The 19,036-nt window shown below is 38.0% G+C and overlaps 1 pseudogene; it reads right to left on the reverse strand.

The window, feature by feature from the left end:
* Window positions 1-740: 740 nt before the first annotated feature.
* LOC137223187 (UDP-glucuronosyltransferase 2B31-like) lies at window positions 741-17,480 on the reverse strand (annotated as a pseudogene).
* Between the last annotated feature and the right edge of the window lie 1,556 nt (window positions 17,481-19,036).

The raw sequence follows: 19,036 nt of genomic DNA on the forward strand, positions 1-19,036 counted from the left end.
GCTAGTGGGGAGCAGCCGCATAGCACAGGGAGATCAGCTCAGTGCTTTGTGACCACCTAGAGGTGTGGGATAGGGAGGGTGGGAGGGAGGGAGACGCAAGAAGGAAGAGATATGGGGACATATGCATATGTATAACTGATTCACTTTGTTATAAAGCAGAAACTAACACACCATTGTAAAGTGATTATACTCCAATAAAGATGTTTTAAAAAGAAAGAAAGAAAGAAAAAAGATATATGCTCTTTTCATCTTGGGAAAAGAGAGAGCAGGAACAGGAAGAAGGATTTGAATCTTTATGCTTCAACTCAGCCTTTTTCAAAATTCTATTTTGAATATTGAATATCGAGTACTAACTGAACTGTAACACAATGTCTCTCTGCTGCTCAGAACTTCCACAGTCCCCCAGGAACTCCTCTGGGAAAAATCATCATTTGTGGGGTTAGATTTGGACATTCTTGTGTTCTTACTATTAACTTAATAGCACTGAAACCTCACACATAACCTCTAATACAGAAGTGTCTCTGAGAACAAAGTAAAACTTGAATTGGAATATTTAAGCACATGAGTCCCCCTTGCACCATTTAAAACTTTGACTTCAAAAGAAAAACAGATATACCAGTTCATTTTGATCTAATTGTGTTATGAAATTCTCTCCCCCTTGCAAAAACTATTTTAATGGACCCACTCCATAGACATTAAAGAGAGTCATTTAAGTAGTTGTTCAGCACAAAGGCAATGTATCATACCTTCTGTGGAATCTGGACAGGGGCCAATGCAATCATGTTAGCCTTTCCTTCTGGAAGGTTTTGGACCATTGAGCCCAAACTAAGTAATACAATGCCATCTTCTCCAGATCTTTGGACAACTTTTCGATTTCCTGAAAAGAAATAATTTGCTATACTACAAAGGGGCATCAGCAAAGAGAGAAAGAGAGTTTTGTTTGTTTGTTTCATTTATTCTTGTTTTAGTTTGTTTGAAGGAAATGAATATGTATATTTCTAAAGAGAGAAGTATTGTTAGAATGCCTCATCTTCTAACATGCCAAACCTTAAACCCCCTTGGAAAGAGATGTGTAATATGAAATCTATTTTCTTTAATCAATGTATAATCATTGACTACTAGGCAAGTATGGTGATTTATTTATTACTTATCAACAAGAGACAGCAGTAAAGTGAAAGTTTCCAGTGAACAACATTTTACGTTGTGACAGCACAGGTTTAATTTTCTTAAGTGAGTTTTGAAAACAGTGTAATTTTTATTCCATGTCTCAAACAATAGCAGGACCAGGAATTTTTTTTCTAGTTATGTGTTAAATAATGCTATGTTCCAGCAACAATGACTTAGTAATTTGTCCCAGGATGACAGGATTGTGACCAAGTAAAATAGTGTGCTTATTAAAACACGTGGCTTGCTCACACAGACAAAATTCAAGACCTGACCTCACTGTGTCCAGCAATTCAAAGTTATGCCTTGAACTTTGCCCAGTCCCAAACTGTTCCTCACTTTACAACTTCTTCCTCGATATCGCCAACCAGGCCCCAACACCTTAGAATTATCTTCCCCTGACTTTCCTCTGCTGAGAAGTAATAAAACTCTGTCAAAGTGCTGTTCTTGTTTCCTATAATAAGTCAAATAAACCTAGCCTTGCTTGATCAACAAGGTTTTTTTTGTTTGTTTGGATTTTTTTTGGTTTTGTTTGGAGGAGTTGACAGAGACAAATATTTAAAAGGACCTGAATTCCTAACAGAGAATCTGTCTGTAGCTCGGCTTCTTGAGATTTTATGTCATTTTATGTCCAGTGTATTTGTTACTGAATTGGTCTACTTTTCTTCTTGGCAGTTTTCAGGATGTCTCTTTTGGTGTACAGGCTTTCCTGATTATAAAGGCTACATATGATAATATAACCTGATTATGAGGTTACATATAATTGCTTTGGTAAAAGAACGAAAGTGCTCTTGTTAAATCATCTATATATAAATAAATGACTCTGAATTTATTAATCACAATTTATTATTTATTTATTGGTGTTTCAAATTCCCAATATTGACGGGTTCCCTAAATTTAATCCTCAGTTAAGATTCTGAGCTATTAAACTTCTGGTGATATTACATTAATTGACTGAAAGAGAAAAAGACTGATGAAAGCAATTTTCCTTATCTTAAAATATTATTTCCTTTTTCTTTCTACCTCATGCTCTGATAACACTGGGCATGCTATATTAATTTCATCTCTCTTAAGGAAATAGCTTTTCAAAACTTCCTGTAGTTTATTTCTCTCTATTTTCATTCAAAACCTAATGAAATTACAATATCAAATATTATCATTATTTTTATATGGGATGTTTAAATTTTGAGTATAAATTTAATTTTACTTCTGATCATGGCCCAGATATTTTAAGGGAATTAATGCTATGACTTATAATGAATGTGACAGATTTTGCCTGTAAATTGTTTATTTTGGGTGGATTTTACTCCATGAGAGTGTGATTTATTGGGTAAAACATCTGATCAGGCTATCTATGAACTAATTGGGGCTCATGACATAACGTTATGGAAGACTTTCATTTACATTTTAAAATTTGTAGCCTATTGTGCAGGTTAATACTAAAGTAGGCACTTCCTCTCTGATATCTACTTTACTTTATTTGTTTCCAAGCCTAGCTAGTGAGGTCAGGCAATTTACATGATTGAAATAGAGCTATATCTTTATGCGTTACTGGATGATTTTTAATGCACCGCCACAACCAATTCCTGAGAGAGGCTTATTTCCATGAATTGTATTATCAGGATACAATAATTTCTGTTCTATTTTGTGCTGTGAAGTTCTTTGATCTCAAATATGATGAGAACAAATTTTGGGGGAAAAAATATCATGAGTTTGCCAGTATGACACATACACAAGTGCATATATCAGAAGGAATCCCTCCAGTCTAGATACTAGTGAGACTGCTTAAAGCTTCAAATACAATTTTAACATTTTCTTCTTCTTACTTTGGTTTCTGAGACAAATTCCTTTTGTCAAAAGGGGCACTAAGAAATTTGTCACAATAGCTAATATTTATCAAGCACTATGTCCTTGGCACTGTGTATGGGCTTTATGTATCCAGTCGATTCTTTTTATTCTTAGTAACTATGTTCTATAAAGTTGCCACAAACATGTCATTTGTGAGTAATGAATCATTGCTCCTGGTTTCACCCAAGCTTCTTGTCACAACATTTTTGTCAACTGCTCAACACATAAGCTGGTTTTATGTGTGTTTCTGTTTTAAAACACCTTGTTTAACATATATTGTTGATTCATCAACACTGAACTCATAGCCAACAGTGCTATAACTCATGGAATGGAATGAAGATTATCTGGCAAACATATTTTCTTCCTAAGGCACATCACAGCCTTCTTACTTCTTTTCCGGAACAATAGAAAACATGTCAGCACTCTCCTTGGGGGCCATTCCAAACAGCGACATCACCAACAAAAAGCACTCAAATGCAAAAATGTGGTATTAATTAGACCTGAAAAGGACACTTATTTACAGTATGAGAGCTGCAACAAAAAGGCAGAGGATTGCCTTGTTCAATGCTTAACTGGGAACATGCACGTCCAGTGAGTAACTTTTTTGCTGCTCTGTATATAGCTATGAATGACCATGAAATACTACAAATATTGATTCTGGGGTTACAAATAAATTTTAGTGAGTAGGAAAATTTGAAAATACAGAATCTGTATATAATGAAGAATTACTGTATTAGACCATTTTATTCTCACACCACTCCAATGAGGTAGGTAAGTAAACCCCCTCCCTCATTTTTCTTCTTTTTTTCTTTTGCATCCATATTTTATAGGAAAGGCACTACCGGCAGGATTTGGTTTTTGTATATTTCCTAGCTACCATAGTACCATATATTAAAGCACCAGATTCCATAACCTTTGAATACTCTCACATATTTCCACTTTTAATATCACATTATCAGAATTTAATTCTTTTAAATACCTCATTGCAATTTATTTTAATAAAATACAAGAGATAAGCTCCCACATTACCTCAGTCTTATGCATTTTGTGATTTGTACTTGATTGTAGATAACTATTTAATATTTATAGTTTTTCTGGCTGTCCAGTCTATAATATCCCTAAGGACTACAACTGTGTCTATCTCATTCACCCCTCCTTCTTCATTTCGGAGTGTAGAATCTGGTATCTAGCAGACAAAGAATACACATTTGTTGAAAAAAATATAATTTCTTATGTGTTGGAAGACTTTTTTATAGTGGCTATATCCACACAATCTTGCATTTCTCTCTTACTTTTCATGACTGTTATGTAGCTCAGAATCTTCAGTGATAATAAAACCTGAAACACATAATAGGTGAGGGCATGGTGTGAAGAAATTTTATATATTGTCCGTTTCTTTTCCATAAGACAGTGTTTGGACTGGGAATAGAAAACTATTCAAGACACCAGTTTACCTTTGGCAGTGGTTTAGCAGGTTTGCTGTGGAGTCTTCCAACAAATTCAAAATTTGGTAAGAGTGGGTGGAGAAATTCAAAGTCCCAATAGCTTCTTATCAGTCAAATATCAGTTTTCCCCATCAATTCACACAATGTAGTGAGTCTTCCTGAAAAAGAAAATAGGAAAAGGAATATATGTAAATTTGTATCCATTTTTTCTTAGAAGATATAGCAATAAAGCTTCAAGTCTGTGTTGGTCAAGATGAACAAATAATGCCAGTGTTTTATAATTTAAACAAACATATATACAGAAAAAAGAGAAGGAAAAAAATACATGTTAAGTGAGAGACTTACATAGCTTACAATAACTTCTCCCCTCTGCACCTTTGAAAACAGGTTCAAATAATTGTTAAAGATTAATTCTTGTTTCATGTATTACATGTTCAAGTTAACTAACAGATTTTAATTCTAAGTCAATATCTCTCTGTAATTATTTAAGTATGTGATGAATATTACATTCTAAATGGTCATTTTCCTGCATAGCATTGGGCTTGTATCACATTGATGATATTTGTGCATTTTTACTTAATGCTCTAACATTTTAAACTTTTCTTTTTTTTTAACTAACTGAGCATCCCCATCTTCCAAGGATGACCCAGCATTGTGTGACTGCCATGGACCTACTGGCAGGCAAGCCCCTGGTGCTAATAGGTTAGAGAGAGGCTTCCAAAATGGTGTTTGCCAGTGTTAGCATGGTAGAACAAGATCCCCAAAATGGCTGCCACCAGAGTCTCCATCCCTAGTTGGAGTCCCAGCTGCACAATGCCTCTCCAGGAGACTCGCCAAGATCAGCAAGTGGGTCTCACCCAGGTGCCTTTTTAACTACTGCCTCTTCACTGGGACTCAGACTGTGAGATTTTGTGTGCAGACTTTGAGAACAGAATCTGTTTACAGGGTCTCCTGTTCTCTCGAATGTAAGCCCATCTGGTTTGCAAAGCCAGACATTCTGGGGGCCTATCTTACCAAAATGGGGAGCCTGAAGTGGGGTCTCAGACCCTTTTCTCCTGGAGGAGAACCTCTGTGGTTGTGATATTCCTCCTGTTTGTGGGTGGCCAACCCCAGGGTGTGGATCCTGGTTAGACTGCATCTCTGCTCCTCCTACTTGTCTAGTTGTGGCTCCTTCTTTATATCTTTAGTTGTGGGAAATCTTTTATGCTAGTCTTCAAGTTGTTCTCAAAGATAGCTGCTTTCTGAATAGTTGTATTTTGGTGTGTCCATGGGAGGAGGTAAGTTCCTATTTCACCAACTTGATCTCACCTTCATAGAGATTGTTTTCTAAAGATTATTAATGACTTTCCACATTAAACAAGGACCTGCAGCATGATGAATTTGCACTGTTCACACTTGTTTCAATCTGGTCTCCAGTGTCACTTAGCTAGCCACCAGAGAATAAACAGGTTACTCATAGGAAATTGAATTTCCTCTAGGGGTATAGAGAAAGGCAAGAAGAGAAACCTCAGTGGTTTAAGAAGCTTCCCTAATGATGCATATATCACTAAGAATGAATAGCCTTCCCTTGCATAACTTAAAGTCTCACACTTTCTTGTATGTTTTAAAGAAAGCTTATTGTGGGACTAAATTCTTGGACCATCTGTGATCAAGAAAGGGCATGATGAATGAGGTGCACCAAATGAAATGATGTCTTTCACTTCCATCTCTATGTCATTTATTTTTTCTGTTCTAGGAAATTCGAAACAGTCTGACTGTATCAATTACTACAATCTAATATAAAGGGAAGGCTGCTTGATAACTGCCTAGAAAGGACAGGAGGCTAAGGAAGTATCACATGATTCAGACTGTGAAGTGTTTTCCCATATCTAAACTTGTCTCTTTGGTCTCCAGAAAAATTATAAATACTGGAAAAGCTAAAAATAAATATTATGAACAAGTGGGAATGAGTGATAAAGGAGACTCAGCTGCCCAAAGCTGAAAAATATTCCCTTAGTGTTTATAACTTGGTCAAAGGATCTCCTTTGTTAGTTTCTATTCCTAGAATAAATCAGCAATGCTGTGATGGCTTCTTTTTCAAGGAATGACAAAAAACTTCTGGAAAGTCAGACTGGAAAACTTCCTTGGTTGTAAAAGTCTATTTGTGTCAATCGCTTTCACCTCTGTCCCCTTATTTACCTACAATTTCTCTAAGCTTCTTCGTGGCTTTGGATTATTTGCTTAGTCATATTCTCACAGACAAATGCACCCGCCCCATTCACAGCCCAGCATTCTACTTTGATTGTTATTTGGTGCCATGTTTTCCTTCCCATTGCTGTGCATGTGCTTATTATGGTATCTCATTTAAGAGCTTATTTTCTATGACTTATGATTCCTGATTAATTTTTATCTTAGAAACTTTGGTCTTTGGGTTATTTGTTTAGTCTTTTATTTCAGATAGGCCTACTCATCCTCCCACTTCATTCACCAATCAGCTTTCTACTTTGATTGTTTGGCATTTGATGCTCTGTTTTCCTTCACATTGCCTTGCATGCCCTGACAATGGAATCTCATCTAAGAGCTTATTTTCTATGATCTGTGATTCTTGATTAATTTTTAGCAGAATTTGTTCCTGAGACTTTGACCTTGGCTCTATTCTCCAAGCCACTACGTCTTATAACCTCATATACTATATATGTAATCAAAGTTTAATGTTTATATAACTCGGATATTTATTTCCTTTGTAATTGTAAATTACCCTTTTAAATATTCTTAGGCAATGAGAGTAATTATGAATTTCTGTCAAGGATGGTTAAGATCAATTTGGAAGGGATACTTTTCTTAGGTTTCCAAAATTTTTACAATACTTCCCAAACACAAAGATGCTTTATATGTATCTATGAGTAAATGGTGGTGAGGGAGCATCTCTCCTGGCAAAAATAAGTTTGGTTAGTTCAGTGGTATATGCTGACTATGGAGAGTGTTTGTTATAAAGACCACCAACATCAAGAAAAATTAATCTTCTTGGTCTTCTATATTGCAGAACACTTGGTGCTTAGCACAATGTTTCTCCAAATCGTACATGGCGTTTTGAAATTACAGTCTCATGCTTTTCTTTCAGTTAATGCAATATACAAGTCCTTAGGTTCAGGGGCCAGACTGCTGTGTTTTAATCCCATCTCCATCACTTCTTCCCCAAGAGAACCTGAGTAGGTTATCTTACGTAAGTTTCCATATTTATAAAATGACGAGAATAATAGTGCCTATGAACAGGATTTCTATATGTGTCTTTCATGAGTTAATAAATGTAAAGGATGTAGAAGATTTCCTGGAGAAGAGTAAATTCTCAATAAATATTTACTAATTTCCTTCTGTGCTTCACCCCCCCTCAAACAAGAAGCAGCTCAATAAATATTTATAGTTGAATGAATGTACTCACAGAATCAAGATTAGAAATCATCCAGATATGAAAAATATTCTGGAACTTTGCCTTTTGCTTCATTTTTCAAACTGTAGTGTTGTAGAATCAGAAAGCAGACACTGATAATTCTAATATAAATCCCCAGTGTTTTAGGTTTGCTTAGCAAATGACTTTTAATCCATTGAGAGGGAAGGAGTAATACTAGATAATTCCCAGCGACAACTCATCCACACTAAGTAATTTTCCTTCTTAATAGATATATTAGATGATGAAGATGTTAGAGATATTAAAATAATAGAAGAACTGAATCTAGAAGAGAGATATCAGAGACTTTGAAGCTGAAAGCTGAAAGGAACCTCAGGTATGAGTTCATAAAATGTTTAATTTTTTTTTTTTTCTTTGCGGTACGTGGGCCTCTCACTGTTGTGGCCACTCCCGTTGCAGAGCACAGGCTCCGGATGCGCAGGCTCAGCGGCCATGGCTCACGGGCCTAGCCGCTCCACGGCATGTGGGATCTTCCCGGACCGGGGCACGAACTGCTGTCCCCTGCATCGGCAGGCGGTCTCTAAAACGCTGCGCCACCAGGGAAACCCTAGAAATGTTTAATTTTAAAGACAAGTAAACATAAAGTTTACACAAAGTGTCATACTTTCTTGTACATGAAGTAGATTTTTTTTGCTACACCCAGGTTTAAAATTATATTTAATCATGAGTGACTTTCACTTGATTTTTAAATATATTTAATGAAGTTTCTTACTATTATATATTATAAATGGCTACGTAGTCTTTGAAACTCCTTCTATTGAGAGGTGGAGGCTACTTCTTCACCTTTTGAATTTGGGCTTGCGTTGTGGCTTGTTTTACCAATAGAAGGTGGCAGAAGTGATACTGTGTGACTTCCAAATCTAGGCCTAAAACTTTCATACAAACTATTCTAGAATTCTTCTGTCATGTGAAAAATTACAAGCTTTTCTGTTGGACAGGTCACATGGAAGAGACAATCATAGTATCCTGCCAATCTGCCAAATCCCAGCCATGAGAGTGACACTTTCTTGGACTGATCCACCGCAGCCAAGCTGATAACTAACCGTAGGCTAATGAGTAAGCCCAGACAAGCCTCAAAGAAGAAACATTTCCCTGAGCCCAGCCCAAGTTGCTGATTCATAGGATCATGAGCAAATGATATGTTTGCTCTTTTATTTTATTTTTTATTATTTTTATATCTTTATTGGATTATAATTGCTTTACAATGGTGTGTTAGTTTCTGCTTTATAACAAAGTGAATCAGTTATACATATACATATGTTCCCGTATCTCTTCCCTCTTGCGTCTCCCTCCCTCCCACCTTCCCTATCCCACCCCTCCAGGCGGTCACAAAGCACCGAGCTGATCTCCCTGTGCTATGCGGCTGCTTCCCACTAGCTATCTACCTTACCTTTGGTAGTGTATATATGTCCATGCCTCTCTCTCGCTTTGTCGCAGCTCACCCTTCGCCCTCCCCATATCCTCAAGTCCATTCTCTAGTAGGTCTGTGTCTTTATTCCTGTCTTACCCCTAGGTTCTTCATGACATTTTTTTTTCTTAAATTCCATATATATGTGTTAGCATACGGTATTTGTCTTTCTCTTTCTGACTTACTTCACTCTGTATGACAGACTCTAGTTCTTTCCACCTCATTACAAAAAGCTCAGTTTCATTTCTTTTTAAGGCTGAGTAATATTCCATTGTATATATGTGCCACATCTTCTTTATCCATTCATCCGATGATGGACACTTAGGTTGTTTCCATCTCCGGGCTATTGTAAATAGAGCTGCAATGAACATTTTGGTACATGACTCTTTTTGAATTATGGTTTTCTCAGGGTATATGCCCAGTAGTGGGAGTGCTGGGTCATATGGTAGATCTATTTGTAGTTTTCTAAGGAACCTCCACACTGTTCTCCACAGTGGCTGTATCAATTTACATTACCACCAACAGTGCAAGAGGGTTCCCTTTTCTCCACACCCACTCCAGCATTTATTGTTTCTAGATTTTTTGATGATGGCCATTCTGACTGGTGTGAGATGATACCTCATTGTAGTTTTGATTTGCATTTCTCTAATGATTAATTATGTTGAGCATTCTTTCATGTGTTTGTTGGCAGTCTGTATATCTTCTTTGGAGAAATGTCTATGTAGGTATTCTGCCCATTTTTGGACTGGGTTGTTTGTTTATTTGCTATTGAGCTGCATGAGCTGCTTATAAATTTTGGAGATTAATCCTTTGTCAGTTGCTTCATTTGCAAATATTTTCTCCCATTCTGAGGGTTGTCTTTTGGTCTTGTTTATGGTTTATTTGCTGTGCAAAAGCTTTGAAGTTTCATTAGGTCCCACTTGTTTACTTTTGTTTTTATTTCCATCTCTCTAGGAGGTGGGTCAAAAAGGATCTTGCTGTGATTTATGTCATAGAGGGTTCTGCCTATGTTTTCCTCTAAGAGTTTGATAGTTTATGGCCTTACATTTAGGTCTTTAATCCATTTTGAGCTTCTTTTTGTGTATGGTGTTAGGGAGTCATCTAATCTCATACTTTTACATGTACCTGTCCAGTTTTCCCAGCACCACTTATTGAAGAGGCTGTCCTTTCTCCACTATACATTCCTGCCTCCTTTATCAAAGATAAGGTGACCATATGTGCGTGGGTTTATCTCTGGGCTTTCCATCCTGTTCCATTGATCTATCTTTCTGTTTTTGTGCCAGTACAATACTGTCTTGATTACTGTAGCTTTGTAGTATAGTCTGAAGTCAGGGAGCCTGATTCCTCTAGCTCCGTTTTTTGTTCTCAAGATTGTTTTGGCTATTCGGAGTCTTTTGTGTTTCCATACAAATTGTGAAATTTTTTGTTCTAGTTCTGTGAAAAATACCAGTGGTAGTTTGATAGTGATTGCATTGAATCTGTAGATTGCTTTGGGTAGTAGAGTCATTTTCACAATGTTGATTCTTCCAATCCAAGAACATGGTATATCTCTCCATCTATTTGTATCATCTTTAATTTATTTCATCAGTATCTTATAATTTTCTGCATACAAGTCTTTTGTCTCCTTAGGTAGGTTTATTCCTAGATATTTTATTCTTTTTGTTGCAGTGGTAAATGGGAGTGTTTTCTTGATTTCACTTTCAGATTTTTCATCATTAGTGTATAGGAATGCAAGAGATTTCTGTGCATTAATTTTGTATCCTGCTACTTTACCAAATTCATTGATTAGCTCTAGTAGTTTTCTGGTAGCATCTTTAGGATTCTCTATGTATAGTATCATGTCATCTGCAAACAGTGACAGCTTTATTTCTTCTTTTCTGATTTGGATTCCTTTTATTTCCTTTTGTTCTCTGATTGCTGTGGCTAAAACTTCCAAAACTATGTTGCATAATAGGGGTGAGAGTGGGCAACCTTGTCTTGTTCCTGATCTTAGTGGAAATGTTTTCAGATTTTCACCATTGAGGACGATGTTGGCTGTGGGTTTGTCATATATGGCCTTTATTATGTTGAGGAAAGTTCCCTGTATGCGTACTTTCTGCAGGGTTTTTATCATAAATCAGTGTTGAATTTTGTCGAAAACTTTCTCTGCATCTATTGAGATGATCATATGGTTTTTCTCCTTCAATTTGTTAATATGGTTTATCATATTGATTGATTTGTGTATATTAAAGAATCCTTGCATTCCTGGAATAAACCACACTTGATCATGGTGTATGATCCTTTTAATGTGCTGTTGGATTCTGTTTGCTAGTATTTTGTTGAGGATTTTTGCATCTATGTTCATCAGTGATATTGGCCTGTAGTTTTCTTTCTTTGTGACATCCTTGTCTGGTTTTGGTATCAGGGTGATGGTGGCCTCGTAGAATGAGTTTGGGAGTGTTCCTCCCTCTGCTACATTTTGGAAGAGTTTGAGAAGGATGGGTGTTAGCTCTTCTCTAAATGTTTGATATAATTTGCCTGTGAAGTCATCTGGTCCTGGGCTTTTGTTTGTTGGAAGATTTTTAATCACAGTTTCAGTTTCAGTGCTTGTGATTGGTCTGTTCATATTTTCTATTTCTTCCTGATTCAGTCTTGGCAGGTTGTACATTTCTAAGAATTTGTCCATTTCTTCCAGGTTGTCCATTTTATTGGCATATAGTTGCTTGTAGTAATCTCTCATGATCTTTTGTATTTCTGCAGTGTCAGTTTTTACTTCTCCTTTTTCATTTCTAATTCTATTGATTTGAGTCTTCTCCCTTTTTTTCTTGATGAGTCTGGCTAATGGTTTATCAATTTTGTTTATCTTCTCAAAGAACCAGCTTTTAATTTTATTGATCTTTGCTATCGTTTCCTTCATTTCTTTTTCATTTATTTCTGATCTGATGTTTATGATTTCTTTCCTTCTGCTAACTTTGGGTATTTTTTGTTCTTCTTTCTCTAATTGCTTTAGGTGCAAGGTTAGGTTGTTTATTTGAGATGCTTCCTGTATTTTAAGGTACGTTGTATTGCTATAAACTTCCCTCTTAGAACTGCTTTTGCTGCATCCCATAGATTTTGGGTCATCGTGTCTCCATTGTCATTTGTTTCTAGATATTTTTTAATTTCATCTTTGATTTCTTCAGTGATCACTTCGTTATTATGTAGTGTATTGTTTAGCCTCCATGTGTTTGTATTTTTTACAGATCTTTTCCTGTAATTGATATATAGTTCTCATAGCATTGTGGTCGGAAAAGATACTTGATACAATTTCAATTTTCTTAAATTTACCAAGGCTTGATTTGTGACCCAAGATATGATCTATCCTGGAGAATGTTCCATGAGCACTTGAGAAAAATGTGTATTCTGTTGGTTTTGGATGGAATGTCCTATAAATATCAATTAAGTCCATCTTGTTTAATATATCATTTAAAGCTTGTGTTTCCTTATTTATTTTCATTTTGGATGATCTGTCCATGGGTGAAAGTGGGGTGTTAAATTCCCCTACTATGTATGTGTTACTGTCGATTTCCCCTTTTATGGCTGTTAGTATTTGCCTTATGTATTGAGGTGCTCCTATGTTGGGTGCATAAATATTTACAATTGTTATATCTTCTTCTTGGATCAATCCCTTGATCATTATGTAGTGTCCTTCTTTGTCTCTTCTAATATTCTTTATTTTAAAGTCTATTTTGTCTGATATGAGAATTGCTACTCCAGCTTTCTTTTGGTTTCTATTTGCATGAAATATCTTTTTCCATCCCCTTACTTTCAGTCTATATGTGTTTCTAGGTCTGAAGTTGGTCTCTTGTAGACAGCAAATATATGGGTCTTGTTTGTGTATCCATTCAGCCAATCTGTGTCTTTTGGTGGGAGCATTTAGTCCATTTAAAGATAATTATCGATATGTATGTTCCTATTCCCATTTTCTTAATTGTTTGGGGTTCGTTATTGTAGGTCTTTTCCTTCTCTTGTGTTTTTTGCCTAGAGAAGTTCCTTTAGCAGTTGTTGTAAAGACGGTTTGGTGGTGCTGATCTCTCTCAGCTTTTGCTTGTCTGTAAAGGTTTTAATTTCTCCATCAAATCTGAATGAGATCCTTGCTGGGTAGAGTAATCTTGGTTGCAGGTTTTTCTCCTTCATCACTTAAGTATGTCCTGCCAGTCCCTTCTGGCTTGCAGAGTTTCTCCTGAAAGATCAGCTGTTAACCTTATGGGGATTCCCTTGTGTGTTATTTGTTGTTTTTCCCTTGCTGCTTTTAATATGTTTTCTTTGTATTTAATTTTTGACAGTTTGATTCATATGTGTCTTGGCATACTTCTCCTTGGATTTATCCTGTATGGGACTCTCTGTGCTTCCTGGACTTGATTAACTATTTCCTTTCCCATATTAGGGAAGTTTTCAACTATAATCTCTTCAAATATTTTCTCAGTCCCTTTCTTTTCCTCTTCTTCTTCTGGCACTCCTGTAATTCGAATGTTGGTGCGTTTAATGTTGTCCCAGAGGTCTCTGAGACTGTCCTCAGTTCTTTTCATTCTTTTTTCTTTATTCTGCTCTGCAGTAATTATTTCCACTATTTTATCTTCCAGGTCACTTATCTGTTCTTTTTCCTCAGTTATTCTGCTATTGATCCCATCTAGAGTATTTTTCATTTCATTTATTGTGTTGTTCATCGTTGTTTGTTTCATCTTTAATTCTTCTAGGTCCTTGTTAAATGTTTCTTGCATTTTGTCTATTCTATTTCCAAGATTTTGGATCATCTTTACTATCATTATTCTGAATTCTTTTTCAGGTAGACTGCCTATTTCCTCTTCATTTGTTAGGTCTGGTGGGTTTTCATCTTGCTCCTTCATCTGCTATGTGTTTTTCTGTCTTCTCATTTTGCTTATCTTACTGTGTTTGGGGTCTCCTTTTTGCAGGCTGCAGGTTCATAGTTCCCATTGTTTTTGGTGTCTGTTCCCAGTGGTTAAGGTTGGTTTAGTGGGTTGTATAGGCTTCCTGGTGGAGGGTACTAGTGCCTGTGTTTTGGTAGATGAGGCTGGATCTTGTCTTTCTGGTGGGCAGGTCCACATCTGGTGGTGTGTTTTGGGGTGTCTGTGGACTTATTATGATTTTAGGCAGCCTCTCTGCTAATGGGTGGGGTTTTGTTCCTGTCTTGTTATTTGTTTGGCATAGGATGTTCAGCACTGTAGCTTGCTGGTCATTGAGTGAAGCTGGGTGCTGGTGTTGAGATGGAGATCTGTGGGAGATTTTCGCCATTTTATATTATGTGGAGCTGGGAGGTCTCTTGTGGATCAATGTCCTGAAATTGGCTCTCCCACCTCAGAGGCACAGCACTGACTCCTGGCTGCAGCACCAAGAGCCTTTCATCCACATCGCTCAGAATAAAAGGGAGAAAAAGTAGAAAGAAAGAATTAGTAGAAGTAGAGAGAAAGAAAGAAAGAAAGAAAGAAAGAAGGGAGGGAGGGAACGAGGGAGGGAGGAAGGAAGGAAGGAAGGAAGGGGGAAGGAAGCATAAAAAGAAAGAAGATAAAGTAAAATAAAAGTAAAGTAGATAAAATAAAGATAAGTAAAATAAAAGTAAAATAAAATAAAGTAAGAAAATATAATAAAGTTATTAAAATAAAAAAATTATTAAGAAAAAAAGAAAAAAAATTAACAAAAAAAAAAGAAAAAAAAAACACGGACAGATAGAACCCTAGGACAAATGGTGGAAGCAAAGGTATACAGACAAAATCTCACACAGAAGCATACACATACATACTCACAAAAAGAGGAAAAGGGGAAAAAATCATAAATCTTGCTGTCAAAGTCCACCTCCTCAATTTGGGATGATTCATTGTCTATTCATGTATTCCACAGATGCAGAGTACATCAAGTTGATTGTGGAGCTTTAATCCGCTGCTTCTGAGGCTGCTGGGAGAGATTTCCCTTTCTTTTCTTTGTTCTCACAGCTCCCAGGGGCTCAGCTTTGGACTTGGCCCCGCTTCTGCGTGTAGGTCGCAGGAAGGCCTCTGTTCTTCGCTCAGACAGGACGGGGTTAAAGGAGCCGCTGATTCTGGGGCTCTGGCTCACTCAGGCCGGGGGGAGGGAGGGGCATGGAGTGCGGGGCGGGCCTGCGCCGGCAGAGGCCGGCGTGACGTTGCACCAGCATGAGGCGCGCCGTACATTCTCCCGGGGAAGTTGTCCCTGGATCCCGGGACCCTGGCAGTGGCTGGCTGCACAGGCTCCCCGGAAGGGGGGTGTGGATAGAGACCTGTGCTCGCACACAGGCTTCTTGGTGGCGGCAGCAGCAGCCTTAGTGTCTCATGACTGTCTCTGGGGTACGCGCTTTAGCCGCGGCTCGCGCCAGTCTCTGGAGCTCGTTTAAGCAGCGCTCTTAATCCCCTCTCCTCGCGCACAAGGAAACAAAGAGGGAAGAAAAAGTCTCTTGCCTCTTCGGCAGGTCCAGACTTTTCCCTGGACTCCCTCCCGGCTAGCCATGGCGCACTAACCACCTGCAGGCTGTGTTCACGCCGCCAACCCCAGTCCTCTCCCGGAGATCCGACTGAAGCCCGAGCCTCAACTCCCAGCCCCGCCCGCCCCGGCGAGTGAGCAGACAAGCCTCCCGGGCTGGTGAGTGCCGGTCGGCACCGATCCTCTGAGCGGGAATCTCTCCGCTTTCCTCTCTGCACCCCTGTTGCTGCGCTCTCCTCCACGGCTGCGAAGCTTTCCCCCTCTACCACCCGCAGTCTCCTCCCACGAAGGGGCTTCCTAGTGTGTGGAATCCTTTCCTCCTTCACGGCTCCCTCCCACTGGTGCAGGTCCCGTCCCTATTCTTTTGTCTCTGTTTATTCTTTTTTCATTTGTCCTACCCAGGTACGTTGGGGGGGGGGGGGGGCGGTTCTTGCCTTTTGGGAGGTCTGAGTTCTTCTGCCAGCGTTCAGTAGGTGTTCTGTAGGAGTTGTTCCAAGTGTAGATGTATTTCTGGTGTATCTGTGGGGAGGAAGGTGATCTCCGCGTCTTACTCTTCCGCCGTCTTCCCGGAGGCTCTCTCACGTTTGCTCTTTTAAATGCTAAGTTTTAGGATGGTTGATTTTACAACAATAATTAACAGACAGTATGGTTTATCGAAAACACAGTGAGTATGTAGCTTTCTAAATAAACAAGTCCCAAGAATATTCACATATTGGAATATTATTGTCAAATGGAGGGATATCTCCAGTGTCACACAGTTCTAGATTACTTTGCATGCTTTCTTGAATAGTTGATAAATTTTGACTGAGAAGCGTTCTATTTCCATTTCGACACTAAAGCTAAGAAAATACAAGTTATTTTTTATTTTAAATTATATGTATATATATATATATATATATATATACACACATATGCACTCTAACCCACACAAAGGAAGTAAGGTTTCTTTCCATCTACTAGAGGGAAAACGTACTAAATAAACCAGACTTACCTAATACTTCACTGTAAAATTTATCCCACTACTTCTTGTTAAAAGTCTCAAATGCAAAGTCAAAATATAGCTAATACAACATATTTGTTACCATCTCCATAAATGTCCTTTTGTCACTAAGTTCTGATATGATAACAGGTACATAGGAAGGAGGTAATATGAGCCCTCCACAGAGTTTTTCATTTGTATTGTCAGTGGTAAGTCAAAGACTGTAGACCAAAGGTAGGTTAAGTAGTTCAGACAGCAGCTCGGCACAAGGAGAAATGGCATGTCCAAAAACAACATCAAATCTGTATTCCTGCAGTTTTTTCACAAGTTTTTTGTTCAAAACTGCATCCTCACAGAGCTTTTGAACAGTATCAGAATATTCATAATATGTTTTTTGCATCTTTGAATCATATGCCCATAATGTACTCTTTGGTAACTCGTATGGCCATATCTTGATCCATTCTGTAAAAAGCAAATCAAGCTCATTCTTAGTGAAGGATGTAGAGTGAACCTCAAATTTAAGGGTAGATGGCTTATTGGGACCCACAAGGATGGTGAAGATACTAGCACAGTAACTTCATGGTCCCTCTGAGCAAGTTCATCCCATATTGTCTTTAAATTGATGCAGTGATTATATTCCATTGGCCACAGCAGCACCTTTCCACAAGATGCACAGCTGAAATAAAAGGAAAGGACAAGAAGAGAAACCCATGTCTTAGACATCTTGATAAAATCCAAACCTTCTTCATAAACTTTCTTTACTGCAGAGGTAGCTCTCACTTATATCCAGTATGGAGTAATTAAGTAGTTAAAATATAACTGGCACATAGCAAGGTCACAATGACTATGAGGTAAAGATTTTGTTTCCAAGAGCACGCCTTCATAATTTCTCTGCAAGCTAATCTCCAGTTCAGAGGCTTTGGAAAGCAAATAGATAAAGAAAAGCGTAGATGATCTTGTGCCTCTATGTGTGAAAAATAAATCCCAGTATCATTGTAAATGCTACTGGCTCTAGGCTAAGAAGAAATTACCTTGTATGTAGGGAGTTTCCAGATACGAAAGCAGCATGTGTCAACACAAGAATATTCTGATTTATTTGAGCATTTCCAAACATTTCTTTCTCCATATTTTCACACCTGTTTTATTAGCCCCATTTCATTTAGCTTGCTGTTGTTCTTTTGGCTATAGTTATTCCTTCCCTTTTTTCCTTTTTATCCAAACATGGGTATCCTTTGAGTATCAACTTTGGTTACTTTCCTTTATTTAAGAATATTATCTCTGGGCTTCCCTGGTGGCGCAGTGGTTGAGAGTCCGCCTGCCAATGTAGGGGACACGGGTTCGTGCCCCGGTCCGGGAAGATCCCACGTGCCGCGGAGCGGCTGGGCCCATGAGCCATGGCCGCTGAGCCTGCGCGTCCGCAGCCTGTGCTCTGCAACGGGAGAGGCCACAACAGTGAGAGGCCCGCGTACCGCAAAAAAAAAAAAAAAAAAAAAGAAGAATATTATCTCTGAATTATGATCATTTCCTTTTCTGAACATTTGCAACATTCCTTATATTTCTCTCACTTCTTCAGTACTTCCCAATACTTACTCTTAGAAAGTATTTATCCTCTAAGTACCTTCTTCTGAACTTTGTTTTGTATCCTGCCTTTGTAGTCCAGGTAAGTTATATTTTAAAATGATCTTACCAGGAATTCCCATCAAATTAGAAGTAGGAAGGGAAAGATGCATGTCATGGGATAGATTTGTTTTTATGCTATCAATAATCTATTGACCTGAAATGAGAGGAGAATCTCCTTTGAAAAGGATTTGGATACAGATTCTAAGTAAACATTCATTCTGTGAGTGATATAAGCTTTTAAGTGTAGCAACTAATTTGGGAACAATATCCTCATCATCTTGCCTTGTAAACATATGAAAGTAATGGATAAATTCACATTTCTCATGTTAGGATTCTCCAGAGGTATTGCATCGGGTTTTGTGAAGACTGGAATGGAAGATGGCTGTTAACTGCAAAGGGATGGTGCAGGAGTAATAGTACCAGCAGTGATTTCTTATACCTCTCACACAGGTAAGATGATACCATCATGACACCTGGACAGTGAATCTTCACTCAGTTCTTAGTAATTATCGATGAAATAGCAGTTTTATCTCAACAAAGGAAGAAAGATCTAGTTTATTGCAAACTCTCCATGAGTTTTAGGATCTCCCCTATCATAATCTGCATGATGAGACTTTATGTCTAGGAGTCCTGGAAAGGAGACAAGGTCTAAACTGAGG

Source organism: Pseudorca crassidens, chromosome 4 (genome assembly GCF_039906515.1).
Source record: "Pseudorca crassidens isolate mPseCra1 chromosome 4, mPseCra1.hap1, whole genome shotgun sequence".
Taxonomy (NCBI): domain Eukaryota; kingdom Metazoa; phylum Chordata; class Mammalia; order Artiodactyla; family Delphinidae; genus Pseudorca; species Pseudorca crassidens.